The following is a 16298-nucleotide window of genomic DNA, read 5'->3' as shown; positions in this document are numbered from 1 at the left end:
GCACGCTGAGCCTTTGGTTAATTCCTCTTACTGGTGGGAAGTGAGAGTTGAATTTGCCCTTCCAGACACCTCCAGCTAGTCTCTTATTGGTTTTCCTTCTTCCTGTTCATTTTCCGCAGAAATTGCAAACTGGGCCAAACAGGAGGTTAAAGGCACTGACTCTCCAAGTGGGGAGAGTGTTTGTAAAGCGTCTGGAATGTTGCACCCGAGTACCAGGGGATGAAAACTGACACATTTGAACACGTTTCCCGATCACACGGTAGATCATACTCTGGGTTCCACATGCATGTTTTAGCTGAAGGAAGAATCCCTTAAAACTGGAGAGTTGAGACCCATGGAATGGGTACCATGCAATATGACTTCAAAGGGTGTGCATTTGCTCACCGATCCTCACCAATCCTATCACTGCTGCGTTTATGCCGCTGTACACACACTTGATTCTCTTTCGGAGACATATAAATCCATAGGTTTTAAGATTCTTACTATTCAGGTATATTCTTAGGCGTTTAATACGGGGTGTAGAGTCCACTTCGTTGAGCAAGGAGTAGCTCTTGTCTATTACATATTTGCCTTATGGAACGGTATCTGTGCTAATTTCAATCTCTGGTTTTATGCAGCACCCCAACTCACCTTTCCCCTTAAGCAAGCATAAGGTGGTTTTCTACGTTTGAGACCCTGTTCTGTTTTGTAATTCAGTTCCTGTGTAGCCAAGTTTACATGCCGTGTAGTAGTGATATCTTATGATGTTTCTTTTTCTCTGTGACTTATTTCACTTAGAATCATCGTACCTGAATCCACTCATTATGCTGCTATGGGCCTGATGACATAGATTTCATTGCTGAGTGGTATTGTATTGTACGTAAGTCCCACAACTTCTTTATCCATTTTTCACTATCTGTGATATTGAACTTGTACTGTAAACGAGGTTCTTGTAAACAGAGCCGTCCCAAACATTGGGGTGGCTGTGTCTTTTTGATTTTAATTTCCCTAAGCTATAGGACCATAAGTGGAAGTGCCCTAGGCTCTGTTGCTTTGCTTTTTAGATGTTTCAGGAAACACCATACACTTCTCCAGAGTGGCTGTTGGCAATTTACATCCCGCACATCAGCATAGCAAGGTTCCCAGTTCTCCATGGCCTATCCTGGCTTTCTGGATTTTACACTTTTTTCAGATGGCCCTTTTGACCGGGGGGCAGTGAGACTTCACTGTAGTGCAGATTTCCTTTGCAAGCTTGCTTGGTTGGCCAAAAAGGGCGTATGCGTTTTTTCCTGAATATATTCAGGAAAAAACGCATACGCCCTTTTTGGCCAAGTGCATCATTGTGGACGTTCTGCCTCTTTTCCTATGCTTTACATGCAATTCCAGTCTACCTCCTGAAATCGGTTTCCTGCAATTCTGCCCCGCTTTCAAGTCCTCTTGGCAGCCTTACTTCAATATATTTTTGGACGATAGCTGTCATTTATAACTCTGTAGGTTTGTGAATGACAGTGCCCCTGAGCTCCTTTCTTCAACTCGCTTTCTTGTGAGCTGGCCGCAACACCGCAGGATTGCTTCAGGCCCTAGTGTGGTTCCGGCATGGCACGCTGAGCCTTTGGTTAATTCCTCATCCTGGTGGGAAATGAGAGTTAAATTTGCCTGTCCAGACACCTCCAGCTTGTCTCTCATTGGTTCTCCCTATTCCTGTTCATTTTCCGCAGAAATTGCAAACTGGGCCAAACAGGAGTTTAAAGGCACTGACTCTCCAAGTGGGGAGAGTGTTAGTAAAGCGTCTGGAATGTTGCACCCGAGTACCAGGGGACGAAAAGTGACCCATTTGAACACGTTTCCCAATCACACGGTGGATCATACTCTGGGTTCCACATGCATGTTTTAGCTGAAGGAAGAATCCCTTAAACCTGGAGACGTGAGACCCATGGAATGGGTACCATGCAATATGACTTCAAAGGGTCTGCATTTGTTCACCAAACCTCACCAATCCTATCACTGCTGGGATTATGCCGCTGTACACACGCTTGATTCTCTTTCGGAGACATATAAATCCATAGGTTTTAAGATTCTTACTATTCAGGTATATTCTTAGGCGTTTAATACGGGGTGTAGAGTCCACTTGGTTGAGCAAGGAGTAGCTCTTGTCTATTACATATTTGGCTTATGGAATGGTATCTGTGCTAATTTCAATCTCTGGTTTTATTCAGCACCCCAACTCACCTTTCCCCTTAAGCAAGCATAAGTTGGTTTTCTACATTTGAGACCCTGTTCTGTTTTGTAATTCAGTTCCTGTGTAGCCAAGTTTACATTCCGTGTAGTAGTGATATCTTATGTTGTTTCTTTTTCTGTGTGACTTATTTCACTTAGAATCATCGTACCTGAGTCCTCTCATTATGCTGCTACGGGCCTGATGACATAGATTTCATTGCTGAGTGATATTGCATAGTACGTAAGTACCACAACTTTTTTATACATTTTTTGCTTTCTGTGATATTGAACTTGTACCGTAAACGAGGTTCTTGTAAACAGAGCCGTCCCAAACATTGGGGTGGCTGTGTCTTTTTGATTTTAATTTCCCTAAGCTATAGGACCATAAGTGGAAGTGCCCTAGGCTCTGTTGCTTTGTTTTTTAGATGTTTCAGGAAACACCATACACTTCTCCAGAGTGGCTGTTGGCAATTTACATCCCGCCCATCAGCATAACAAGGCTCCCAGTTCTCCATGGCCTGTCCTGCCTTTCTGGATTTTACACTTTTTTCAGATGGCCCTTTTGACCGGGGGGCAGTGAGACTTCATTGTAGTGCAAGTTTCCTTTGCAAGCTTGCTTGGTTGGCCAAAAAGGGCGTATGCGTTTTTTCCTGAATATATTCAGGAAAAAACGCATACGCCCTTTTTGGCCAAGTGCATCATTGTGGACGTTCTGCCTCTTTTCCTATGCTTTACATGCAATTCCAGTCTACCTCCTGAAATCGGTTTCCTGCAATTCTGCCCCGCTTTCAAGTCCTCTTGGCAGCCTTACTTCAATATATTTTTGGACGATAGCTGTCATTTATAACTCTGCAGGTTTGTGAATGACAGTGCCCCTGAGCTCCTTTCTTTAACTCGCTTTCTTGTAGGCTGGCCACAACACCGCAGGAATGCTTCAGGCCCTAGTGTGGTTCTGGCATGGCACGCTGAGCCTTTGGTTAATTCCTCTTACTGGTGGGAAGTGAGAGTTGAATTTGCCCTTCCAGACACCTCCAGCTAGTCTCTTATTGGTTTTCCTTCTTCCTGTTCATTTTCCGCAGAAATTGCAAACTGGGCCAAACAGGAGGTTAAAGGCACTGACTCTCCAAGTGGGGAGAGTGTTTGTAAAGCGTCTGGAATGTTGCACCCGAGTACCAGGGGATGAAAACTGACACATTTGAACACGTTTCCCGATCACACGGTAGATCATACTCTGGGTTCCACATGCATGTTTTAGCTGAAGGAAGAATCCCTTAAACCTGGAGAGTTGAGACCCATGGAATGGGTACCATGCAATATGACTTCAAAGGGTGTGCATTTGCTCACCGATCCTCACCAATCCTATCACTGCTGCGTTTATGCCACTGTACACACACTTGATTCTCTTTCGGAGACATATAAATCCATAGGTTTTAAGATTCTTACTATTCAGGTATATTCTTAGGCGTTTAATACGGGGTGTAGAGTCCACTTGGTTGAGCAAGGAGTAGCTCTTGTCTATTACATATTTGGCTTATGGAATGGTATCTGTGCTAATTTCAATCTCTGGTTTTATTCAGCACCCCAACTCACCTTTCCCCTTAAGCAAGCATAAGTTGGTTTTCTACATTTGAGACCCTGTTCTGTTTTGTAATTCAGTTCCTGTGTAGCCAAGTTTACATTCCGTGTAGTAGTGATATCTTATGTTGTTTCTTTTTCTGTGTGACTTATTTCACTTAGAATCATCGTACCTGAGTCCTCTCATTATGCTGCTACGGGCCTGATGACATAGATTTCATTGCTGAGTGATATTGCATAGTACGTAAGTACCACAACTTTTTTATCCATTTTTTGCTTTCTGTGATATTGAACTTGTACCGTAAACGAGGTTCTTGTAAACAGAGCCGTCCCAAACATTGGGGTGGCTGTGTCTTTTTGATTTTAATTTCCCTAAGCTATAGGACCATAAGTGGAAGTGCCCTAGGCTCTGTTGCTTTGTTTTTTAGATGTTTCAGGAAACACCATACACTTCTCCAGAGTGGCTGTTGGCAATTTACATCCCGCCCATCAGCATAACAAGGCTCCCAGTTCTCCATGGCCTGTCCTGCCTTTCTGGATTTTACACTTTTTTCAGATGGCCCTTTTGACCGGGGGGCAGTGAGACTTCATTGTAGTGCAAGTTTCCTTTGCAAGCTTGCTTGGTTGGCCAAAAAGGGCGTATGCGTTTTTTCCTGAATATATTCAGGAAAAAACGCATACGCCCTTTTTGGCCAAGTGCATCATTGTGGACGTTCTGCCTCTTTTCCTATGCTTTACATGCAATTCCAGTCTACCTCCTGAAATCGGTTTCCTGCAATTCTGCCCCACTTTCAAGTCCTCTTGGCAGCCTTACTTCAATATATTTTTGGACGATAGCTGTCATTTATAACTCTGCAGGTTTGTGAATGACAGTGCCCCTGAGCTCCTTTCTTTAACTCGCTTTCTTGTAGGCTGGCCACAACACCGCAGGAATGCTTCAGGCCCTAGTGTGGTTCTGGCATGGCACGCTGAGCCTTTGGTTAATTCCTCTTACTGGTGGGAAGTGAGAGTTGAATTTGCCCTTCCAGACACCTCCAGCTAGTCTCTTATTGGTTTTCCTTCTTCCTGTTCATTTTCCGCAGAAATTGCAAACTGGGCCAAACAGGAGGTTAAAGGCACTGACTCTCCAAGTGGGGAGAGTGTTTGTAAAGCGTCTGGAATGTTGAACCCGAGTACCAGGGGATGAAAACTGACACATTTGAACACGTTTCCCGATCACACGGTAGATCATACTCTGGGTTCCACATGCATGTTTTAGCTGAAGGAAGAATCCCTTAAAACTGGAGAGTTGAGACCCATGGAATGGGTACCATGCAATATGACTTCAAAGGGTGTGCATTTGCTCACCGATCCTCACCAATCCTATCACTGCTGCGTTTATGCCGCTGTACACACGCTTGATTCTCTTTCGGAGACATATAAATCCATAGGTTTTAAGATTCTTACTATTCAGGTATATTCTTAGGCGTTTAATACGGGGTGTAGAGTCCACTTCGTTGAGCAAGGAGTAGCTCTTGTCTATTACATATTTGCCTTATGGAACGGTATCTGTGCTAATTTCAATCTCTGGTTTTATGCAGCACCCCAACTCACCTTTCCCCTTAAGCAAGCATAAGGTGGTTTTCTACGTTTGAGACCCTGTTCTGTTTTGTAATTCAGTTCCTGTGTAGCCAAGTTTACATGCCGTGTAGTACTGATATCTTATGATGTTTCTTTTTCTCTGTGACTTATTTCACTTAGAATCATCGTACCTGAATCCACTCATTATGCTGCTATGGGCCTGATGACATAGATTTCACTGCTGAGTGGTATTGTATTGTACATAAGTCCCACAACTTCTTTATCCATTTTTCACTATCTGTGATATTGAACTTGTACTGTAAACGAGGTTCTTGTAAACAGAGCCGTCCCAAACATTGGGGTGGCTGTGTCTTTTTGATTTTAATTTCCCTAAGCTATAGGACCATAAGTGGAAGTGCCCTAGGCTCTGTTGCTTTGCTTTTTAGATGTTTCAGGAAACACCATACACTTCTCCAGAGTGGCTGTTGGCAATTTACATCCCGCACATCAGCATAGCAAGGTTCCCAGTTCTCCATGGCCTATCCTGGCTTTCTGGATTTTACACTTTTTTCAGATGGCCCTTTTGACCGGGGGGCAGTGAGACTTCACTGTAGTGCAGATTTCCTTTGCAAGCTTGCTTGGTTGGCCAAAAAGGGCGTATGCGTTTTTTCCTGAATATATTCAGGAAAAAACGCATACGCCCTTTTTGGCCAAGTGCATCATTGTGGACGTTCTGCCTCTTTTCCTATGCTTTACATGCAATTCCAGTCTACCTCCTGAAATCGGTTTCCTGCAATTCTGCCCCGCTTTCAAGTCCTCTTGGCAGCCTTACTTCAATATATTTTTGGACGATAGCTGTCATTTATAACTCTGTAGGTTTGTGAATGACAGTGCCCCTGAGCTCCTTTCTTTAACTCGCTTTCTTGTAGGCTGGCCACAACACCGCAGGAATGCTTCAGGCCCTAGTGTGGTTCTGGCATGGCACGCTGAGCCTTTGGTTAATTCCTCTTACTGGTGGGAAGTGAGAGTTGAATTTGCCCTTCCAGACACCTCCAGCTAGTCTCTTATTGGTTTTCCTTCTTCCTGTTCATTTTCCGCAGAAATTGCAAACTGGGCCAAACAGGAGGTTAAAGGCACTGACTCTCCAAGTGGGGAGAGTGTTTGTAAAGCGTCTGGAATGTTGCACCCGAGTACCAGGGGATGAAAACTGACACATTTGAACACGTTTCCCGATCACACGGTAGATCATACTCTGGGTTCCACATGCATGTTTTAGCTGAAGGAAGAATCCCTTAAACCTGGAGAGTTGAGACCCATGGAATGGGTACCATGCAATATGACTTCAAAGGGTGTGCATTTGCTCACCGATCCTCACCAATCCTATCACTGCTGCGTTTATGCCGCTGTACACACACTTGATTCTCTTTCGGAGACATATAAATCCATAGGTTTTAAGATTCTTACTATTCAGGTATATTCTTAGGCGTTTAATACGGGGTGTAGAGTCCACTTGGTTGAGCAAGGAGTAGCTCTTGTCTATTACATATTTGGCTTATGGAATGGTATCTGTGCTAATTTCAATCTCTGGTTTTATTCAGCACCCCAACTCACCTTTCCCCTTAAGCAAGCATAAGTTGGTTTTCTACATTTGAGACCCTGTTCTGTTTTGTAATTCAGTTCCTGTGTAGCCAAGTTTACATTCCGTGTAGTAGTGATATCTTATGTTGTTTCTTTTTCTGTGTGACTTATTTCACTTAGAATCATCGTACCTGAGTCCTCTCATTATGCTGCTACGGGCCTGATGACATAGATTTCATTGCTGAGTGATATTGCATAGTACGTAAGTACCACAACTTTTTTATACATTTTTTGCTTTCTGTGATATTGAACTTGTACCGTAAACGAGGTTCTTGTAAACAGAGCCGTCCCAAACATTGGGGTGGCTGTGTCTTTTTGATTTTAATTTCCCTAAGCTATAGGACCATAAGTGGAAGTGCCCTAGGCTCTGTTGCTTTGTTTTTTAGATGTTTCAGGAAACACCATACACTTCTCCAGAGTGGCTGTTGGCAATTTACATCCCGCCCATGAGCATAACAAGGCTCCCAGTTCTCCATGGCCTGTGCTGCCTTTCTGGATTTTACACTTTTTTCAGATGGCCCTTTTGACCGGGGGGCAGTGAGACTTCATTGTAGTGCAAGTTTCCTTTGCAAGCTTGCTTGGTTGGCCAAAAAGGGCGTATGCGTTTTTTCCTGAATATATTCAGGAAAAAACGCATACGCCCTTTTTGGCCAAGTGCATCATTGTGGACGTTCTGCCTCTTTTCCTATGCTTTACATGCAATTCCAGTCTACCTCCTGAAATCGGTTTCCTGCAATTCTGCCCCACTTTCAAGTCCTCTTGGCAGCCTTACTTCAATATATTTTTGGACGATAGCTGTCATTTATAACTCTGCAGGTTTGTGAATGACAGTGCCCCTGAGCTCCTTTCTTTAACTCGCTTTCTTGTAGGCTGGCCACAACACCGCAGGAATGCTTCAGGCCCTAGTGTGGTTCTGGCATGGCACGCTGAGCCTTTGGTTAATTCCTCTTACTGGTGGGAAGTGAGAGTTGAATTTGCCCTTCCAGACACCTCCAGCTAGTCTCTTATTGGTTTTCCTTCTTCCTGTTCATTTTCCGCAGAAATTGCAAACTGGGCCAAACAGGAGGTTAAAGGCACTGACTCTCCAAGTGGGGAGAGTGTTTGTAAAGCGTCTGGAATGTTGCACCCGAGTACCAGGGGATGAAAACTGACACATTTGAACACGTTTCCCGATCACACGGTAGATCATACTCTGGGTTCCACATGCATGTTTTAGCTGAAGGAAGAATCCCTTAAAACTGGAGAGTTGAGACCCATGGAATGGGTACCATGCAATATGACTTCAAAGGGTGTGCATTTGCTCACCGATCCTCACCAATCCTATCACTGCTGCGTTTATGCCGCTGTACACACACTTGATTCTCTTTCGGAGACATATAAATCCATAGGTTTTAAGATTCTTACTATTCAGGTATATTCTTAGGCGTTTAATACGGGGTGTAGAGTCCACTTCGTTGAGCAAGGAGTAGCTCTTGTCTATTACATATTTGCCTTATGGAACGGTATCTGTGCTAATTTCAATCTCTGGTTTTATGCAGCACCCCAACTCACCTTTCCCCTTAAGCAAGCATAAGGTGGTTTTCTACGTTTGAGACCCTGTTCTGTTTTGTAATTCAGTTCCTGTGTAGCCAAGTTTACATGCCGTGTAGTAGTGATATCTTATGATGTTTCTTTTTCTCTGTGACTTATTTCACTTAGAATCATCGTACCTGAATCCACTCATTATGCTGCTATGGGCCTGATGACATAGATTTCATTGCTGAGTGGTATTGTATTGTACGTAAGTCCCACAACTTCTTTATCCATTTTTCACTATCTGTGATATTGAACTTGTACTGTAAACGAGGTTCTTGTAAACAGAGCCGTCCCAAACATTGGGGTGGCTGTGTCTTTTTGATTTTAATTTCCCTAAGCTATAGGACCATAAGTGGAAGTGCCCTAGGCTCTGTTGCTTTGCTTTTTAGATGTTTCAGGAAACACCATACACTTCTCCAGAGTGGCTGTTGGCAATTTACATCCCGCACATCAGCATAGCAAGGTTCCCAGTTCTCCATGGCCTATCCTGGCTTTCTGGATTTTACACTTTTTTCAGATGGCCCTTTTGACCGGGGGGCAGTGAGACTTCACTGTAGTGCAGATTTCCTTTGCAAGCTTGCTTGGTTGGCCAAAAAGGGCGTATGCGTTTTTTCCTGAATATATTCAGGAAAAAACGCATACGCCCTTTTTGGCCAAGTGCATCATTGTGGACGTTCTGCCTCTTTTCCTATGCTTTACATGCAATTCCAGTCTACCTCCTGAAATCGGTTTCCTGCAATTCTGCCCCGCTTTCAAGTCCTCTTGGCAGCCTTACTTCAATATATTTTTGGACGATAGCTGTCATTTATAACTCTGTAGGTTTGTGAATGACAGTGCCCCTGAGCTCCTTTCTTCAACTCGCTTTCTTGTGAGCTGGCCGCAACACCGCAGGATTGCTTCAGGCCCTAGTGTGGTTCCGGCATGGCACGCTGAGCCTTTGGTTAATTCCTCATCCTGGTGGGAAATGAGAGTTAAATTTGCCTGTCCAGACACCTCCAGCTTGTCTCTCATTGGTTCTCCCTATTCCTGTTCATTTTCCGCAGAAATTGCAAACTGGGCCAAACAGGAGTTTAAAGGCACTGACTCTCCAAGTGGGGAGAGTGTTAGTAAAGCGTCTGGAATGTTGCACCCGAGTACCAGGGGACGAAAAGTGACCCATTTGAACACGTTTCCCAATCACACGGTGGATCATACTCTGGGTTCCACATGCATGTTTTAGCTGAAGGAAGAATCCCTTAAACCTGGAGACGTGAGACCCATGGAATGGGTACCATGCAATATGACTTCAAAGGGTCTGCATTTGTTCACCAAACCTCACCAATCCTATCACTGCTGGGATTATGCCGCTGTACACACGCTTGATTCTCTTTCGGAGACATATAAATCCATAGGTTTTAAGATTCTTACTATTCAGGTATATTCTTAGGCGTTTAATACGGGGTGTAGAGTCCACTTGGTTGAGCAAGGAGTAGCTCTTGTCTATTACATATTTGGCTTATGGAATGGTATCTGTGCTAATTTCAATCTCTGGTTTTATTCAGCACCCCAACTCACCTTTCCCCTTAAGCAAGCATAAGTTGGTTTTCTACATTTGAGACCCTGTTCTGTTTTGTAATTCAGTTCCTGTGTAGCCAAGTTTACATTCCGTGTAGTAGTGATATCTTATGTTGTTTCTTTTTCTGTGTGACTTATTTCACTTAGAATCATCGTACCTGAGTCCTCTCATTATGCTGCTACGGGCCTGATGACATAGATTTCATTGCTGAGTGATATTGCATAGTACGTAAGTACCACAACTTTTTTATACATTTTTTGCTTTCTGTGATATTGAACTTGTACCGTAAACGAGGTTCTTGTAAACAGAGCCGTCCCAAACATTGGGGTGGCTGTGTCTTTTTGATTTTAATTTCCCTAAGCTATAGGACCATAAGTGGAAGTGCCCTAGGCTCTGTTGCTTTGTTTTTTAGATGTTTCAGGAAACACCATACACTTCTCCAGAGTGGCTGTTGGCAATTTACATCCCGCCCATCAGCATAACAAGGCTCCCAGTTCTCCATGGCCTGTCCTGCCTTTCTGGATTTTACACTTTTTTCAGATGGCCCTTTTGACCGGGGGGGCAGTGAGACTTCATTGTAGTGCAAGTTTCCTTTGCAAGCTTGCTTGGTTGGCCAAAAAGGGCGTATGCGTTTTTTCCTGAATATATTCAGGAAAAAACGCATACGCCCTTTTTGGCCAAGTGCATCATTGTGGACGTTCTGCCTCTTTTCCTATGCTTTACATGCAATTCCAGTCTACCTCCTGAAATCGGTTTCCTGCAATTCTGCCCCGCTTTCAAGTCCTCTTGGCAGCCTTACTTCAATATATTTTTGGACGATAGCTGTCATTTATAACTCTGCAGGTTTGTGAATGACAGTGCCCCTGAGCTCCTTTCTTTAACTCGCTTTCTTGTAGGCTGGCCACAACACCGCAGGAATGCTTCAGGCCCTAGTGTGGTTCTGGCATGGCACGCTGAGCCTTTGGTTAATTCCTCTTACTGGTGGGAAGTGAGAGTTGAATTTGCCCTTCCAGACACCTCCAGCTAGTCTCTTATTGGTTTTCCTTCTTCCTGTTCATTTTCCGCAGAAATTGCAAACTGGGCCAAACAGGAGGTTAAAGGCACTGACTCTCCAAGTGGGGAGAGTGTTTGTAAAGCGTCTGGAATGTTGCACCCGAGTACCAGGGGATGAAAACTGACACATTTGAACACGTTTCCCGATCACACGGTAGATCATACTCTGGGTTCCACATGCATGTTTTAGCTGAAGGAAGAATCCCTTAAACCTGGAGAGTTGAGACCCATGGAATGGGTACCATGCAATATGACTTCAAAGGGTGTGCATTTGCTCACCGATCCTCACCAATCCTATCACTGCTGCGTTTATGCCACTGTACACACACTTGATTCTCTTTCGGAGACATATAAATCCATAGGTTTTAAGATTCTTACTATTCAGGTATATTCTTAGGCGTTTAATACGGGGTGTAGAGTCCACTTGGTTGAGCAAGGAGTAGCTCTTGTCTATTACATATTTGGCTTATGGAATGGTATCTGTGCTAATTTCAATCTCTGGTTTTATTCAGCACCCCAACTCACCTTTCCCCTTAAGCAAGCATAAGTTGGTTTTCTACATTTGAGACCCTGTTCTGTTTTGTAATTCAGTTCCTGTGTAGCCAAGTTTACATTCCGTGTAGTAGTGATATCTTATGTTGTTTCTTTTTCTGTGTGACTTATTTCACTTAGAATCATCGTACCTGAGTCCTCTCATTATGCTGCTACGGGCCTGATGACATAGATTTCATTGCTGAGTGATATTGCATAGTACGTAAGTACCACAACTTTTTTATACATTTTTTGCTTTCTGTGATATTGAACTTGTACCGTAAACGAGGTTCTTGTAAACAGAGCCGTCCCAAACATTGGGGTGGCTGTGTCTTTTTGATTTTAATTTCCCTAAGCTATAGGACCATAAGTGGAAGTGCCCTAGGCTCTGTTGCTTTGTTTTTAAGATGTTTCAGGAAACACCATACACTTCTCCAGAGTGGCTGTTGGCAATTTACATCCCGCCCATGAGCATAACAAGGCTCCCAGTTCTCCATGGCCTGTGCTGCCTTTCTGGATTTTACACTTTTTTCAGATGGCCCTTTTGACCGGGGGGCAGTGAGACTTCATTGTAGTGCAAGTTTCCTTTGCAAGCTTGCTTGGTTGGCCAAAAAGGGCGTATGCGTTTTTTCCTGAATATATTCAGGAAAAAACGCATACGCCCTTTTTGGCCAAGTGCATCATTGTGGACGTTCTGCCTCTTTTCCTATGCTTTACATGCAATTCCAGTCTACCTCCTGAAATCGGTTTCCTGCAATTCTGCCCCACTTTCAAGTCCTCTTGGCAGCCTTACTTCAATATATTTTTGGACGATAGCTGTCATTTATAACTCTGCAGGTTTGTGAATGACAGTGCCCCTGAGCTCCTTTCTTTAACTCGCTTTCTTGTAGGCTGGCCACAACACCGCAGGAATGCTTCAGGCCCTAGTGTGGTTCTGGCATGGCACGCTGAGCCTTTGGTTAATTCCTCTTACTGGTGGGAAGTGAGAGTTGAATTTGCCCTTCCAGACACCTCCAGCTAGTCTCTTATTGGTTTTCCTTCTTCCTGTTCATTTTCCGCAGAAATTGCAAACTGGGCCAAACAGGAGGTTAAAGGCACTGACTCTCCAAGTGGGGAGAGTGTTTGTAAAGCGTCTGGAATGTTGCACCCGAGTACCAGGGGATGAAAACTGACACATTTGAACACGTTTCCCGATCACACGGTAGATCATACTCTGGGTTCCACATGCATGTTTTAGCTGAAGGAAGAATCCCTTAAAACTGGAGAGTTGAGACCCATGGAATGGGTACCATGCAATATGACTTCAAAGGGTGTGCATTTGCTCACCGATCCTCACCAATCCTATCACTGCTGCGTTTATGCCGCTGTACACACACTTGATTCTCTTTCGGAGACATATAAATCCATAGGTTTTAAGATTCTTACTATTCAGGTATATTCTTAGGCGTTTAATACGGGGTGTAGAGTCCACTTCGTTGAGCAAGGAGTAGCTCTTGTCTATTACATATTTGCCTTATGGAACGGTATCTGTGCTAATTTCAATCTCTGGTTTTATGCAGCACCCCAACTCACCTTTCCCCTTAAGCAAGCATAAGGTGGTTTTCTACGTTTGAGACCCTGTTCTGTTTTGTAATTCAGTTCCTGTGTAGCCAAGTTTACATGCCGTGTAGTAGTGATATCTTATGATGTTTCTTTTTCTCTGTGACTTATTTCACTTAGAATCATCGTACCTGAATCCACTCATTATGCTGCTATGGGCCTGATGACATAGATTTCATTGCTGAGTGGTATTGTATTGTACGTAAGTCCCACAACTTCTTTATCCATTTTTCACTATCTGTGATATTGAACTTGTACTGTAAACGAGGTTCTTGTAAACAGAGCCGTCCCAAACATTGGGGTGGCTGTGTCTTTTTGATTTTAATTTCCCTAAGCTATAGGACCATAAGTGGAAGTGCCCTAGGCTCTGTTGCTTTGCTTTTTAGATGTTTCAGGAAACACCATACACTTCTCCAGAGTGGCTGTTGGCAATTTACATCCCGCACATCAGCATAGCAAGGTTCCCAGTTCTCCATGGCCTATCCTGGCTTTCTGGATTTTACACTTTTTTCAGATGGCCCTTTTGACCGGGGGGCAGTGAGACTTCACTGTAGTGCAGATTTCCTTTGCAAGCTTGCTTGGTTGGCCAAAAAGGGCGTATGCGTTTTTTCCTGAATATATTCAGGAAAAAACGCATACGCCCTTTTTGGCCAAGTGCATCATTGTGGACGTTCTGCCTCTTTTCCTATGCTTTACATGCAATTCCAGTCTACCTCCTGAAATCGGTTTCCTGCAATTCTGCCCCGCTTTCAAGTCCTCTTGGCAGCCTTACTTCAATATATTTTTGGACGATAGCTGTCATTTATAACTCTGTAGGTTTGTGAATGACAGTGCCCCTGAGCTCCTTTCTTCAACTCGCTTTCTTGTGAGCTGGCCGCAACACCGCAGGATTGCTTCAGGCCCTAGTGTGGTTCCGGCATGGCACGCTGAGCCTTTGGTTAATTCCTCATCCTGGTGGGAAATGAGAGTTAAATTTGCCTGTCCAGACACCTCCAGCTTGTCTCTCATTGGTTCTCCCTATTCCTGTTCATTTTCCGCAGAAATTGCAAACTGGGCCAAACAGGAGTTTAAAGGCACTGACTCTCCAAGTGGGGAGAGTGTTAGTAAAGCGTCTGGAATGTTGCACCCGAGTACCAGGGGACGAAAACTGACCCATTTGAACACGTTTCCCAATCACACGGTGGATCATACTCTGGGTTCCACATGCATGTTTTAGCTGAAGGAAGAATCCCTTAAACCTGGAGACGTGAGACCCATGGAAAGGGTACCATGCAATATGACTTCAAAGGGTCTGCATTTGTTCACCAAACCTCACCAATCCTATCACTGCTGGGATTATGCCGCTGTACACACGCTTGATTCTCTTTCGGAGACATATAAATCCATAGGTTTTAAGATTCTTACTATTCAGGTATATTCTTAGGCGTTTAATACGGGGTGTAGAGTCCACTTGGTTGAGCAAGGAGTAGCTCTTGTCTATTACATATTTGGCTTATGGAATGGTATCTGTGCTAATTTCAATCTCTGGTTTTATTCAGCACCCCAACTCACCTTTCCCCTTAAGCAAGCATAAGTTGGTTTTCTACATTTGAGACCCTGTTCTGTTTTGTAATTCAGTTCCTGTGTAGCCAAGTTTACATTCCGTGTAGTAGTGATATCTTATGTTGTTTCTTTTTCTGTGTGACTTATTTCACTTAGAATCATCGTACCTGAGTCCTCTCATTATGCTGCTACGGGCCTGATGACATAGATTTCATTGCTGAGTGATATTGCATAGTACGTAAGTACCACAACTTTTTTATCCATTTTTTGCTTTCTGTGATATTGAACTTGTACCGTAAACGAGGTTCTTGTAAACAGAGCCGTCCCAAACATTGGGGTGGCTGTGTCTTTTTGATTTTAATTTCCCTAAGCTATAGGACCATAAGTGGAAGTGCCCTAGGCTCTGTTGCTTTGTTTTTTAGATGTTTCAGGAAACACCATACACTTCTCCAGAGTGGCTGTTGGCAATTTACATCCCGCCCATCAGCATAACAAGGCTCCCAGTTCTCCATGGCCTGTCCTGCCTTTCTGGATTTTACACTTTTTTCAGATGGCCCTTTTGACCGGGGGGCAGTGAGACTTCATTGTAGTGCAAGTTTCCTTTGCAAGCTTGCTTGGTTGGCCAAAAAGGGCGTATGCGTTTTTTCCTGAATATATTCAGGAAAAAACGCATACGCCCTTTTTGGCCAAGTGCATCATTGTGGACGTTCTGCCTCTTTTCCTATGCTTTACATGCAATTCCAGTCTACCTCCTGAAATCGGTTTCCTGCAATTCTGCCCCACTTTCAAGTCCTCTTGGCAGCCTTACTTCAATATATTTTTGGACGATAGCTGTCATTTATAACTCTGCAGGTTTGTGAATGACAGTGCCCCTGAGCTCCTTTCTTTAACTCGCTTTCTTGTAGGCTGGCCACAACACCGCAGGAATGCTTCAGGCCCTAGTGTGGTTCTGGCATGGCACGCTGAGCCTTTGGTTAATTCCTCTTACTGGTGGGAAGTGAGAGTTGAATTTGCCCTTCCAGACACCTCCAGCTAGTCTCTTATTGGTTTTCATTCTTCCTGTTCATTTTCCGCAGAAATTGCAAACTGGGCCAAACAGGAGGTTAAAGGCACTGACTCTCCAAGTGGGGAGAGTGTTTGTAAAGCGTCTGGAATGTTGCACCCGAGTACCAGGGGATGAAAACTGACACATTTGAACACGTTTCCCGATCACACGGTAGATCATACTCTGGGTTCCACATGCATGTTTTAGCTGAAGGAAGAATCCCTTAAACCTGGAGAGTTGAGACCCATGGAATGGGTACCATGCAATATGACTTCAAAGGGTGTGCATTTGCTCACCGATCCTCACCAATCCTATCACTGCTGCGTTTATGCCACTGTACACACACTTGATTCTCTTTCGGAGACATATAAATCCATAGGTTTTAAGATTCTTACTATTCAGGTATATTCTTAGGCGTTTAATACGGGG

The sequence above is a fragment of the Globicephala melas genome, chromosome 5 (genome assembly GCF_963455315.2).
Source record: "Globicephala melas chromosome 5, mGloMel1.2, whole genome shotgun sequence".
NCBI lineage: Eukaryota > Metazoa > Chordata > Mammalia > Artiodactyla > Delphinidae > Globicephala > Globicephala melas.
The sequence above is the reverse complement of the archived record's forward strand: the minus strand, read 5'-3'. Positions refer to the sequence as shown.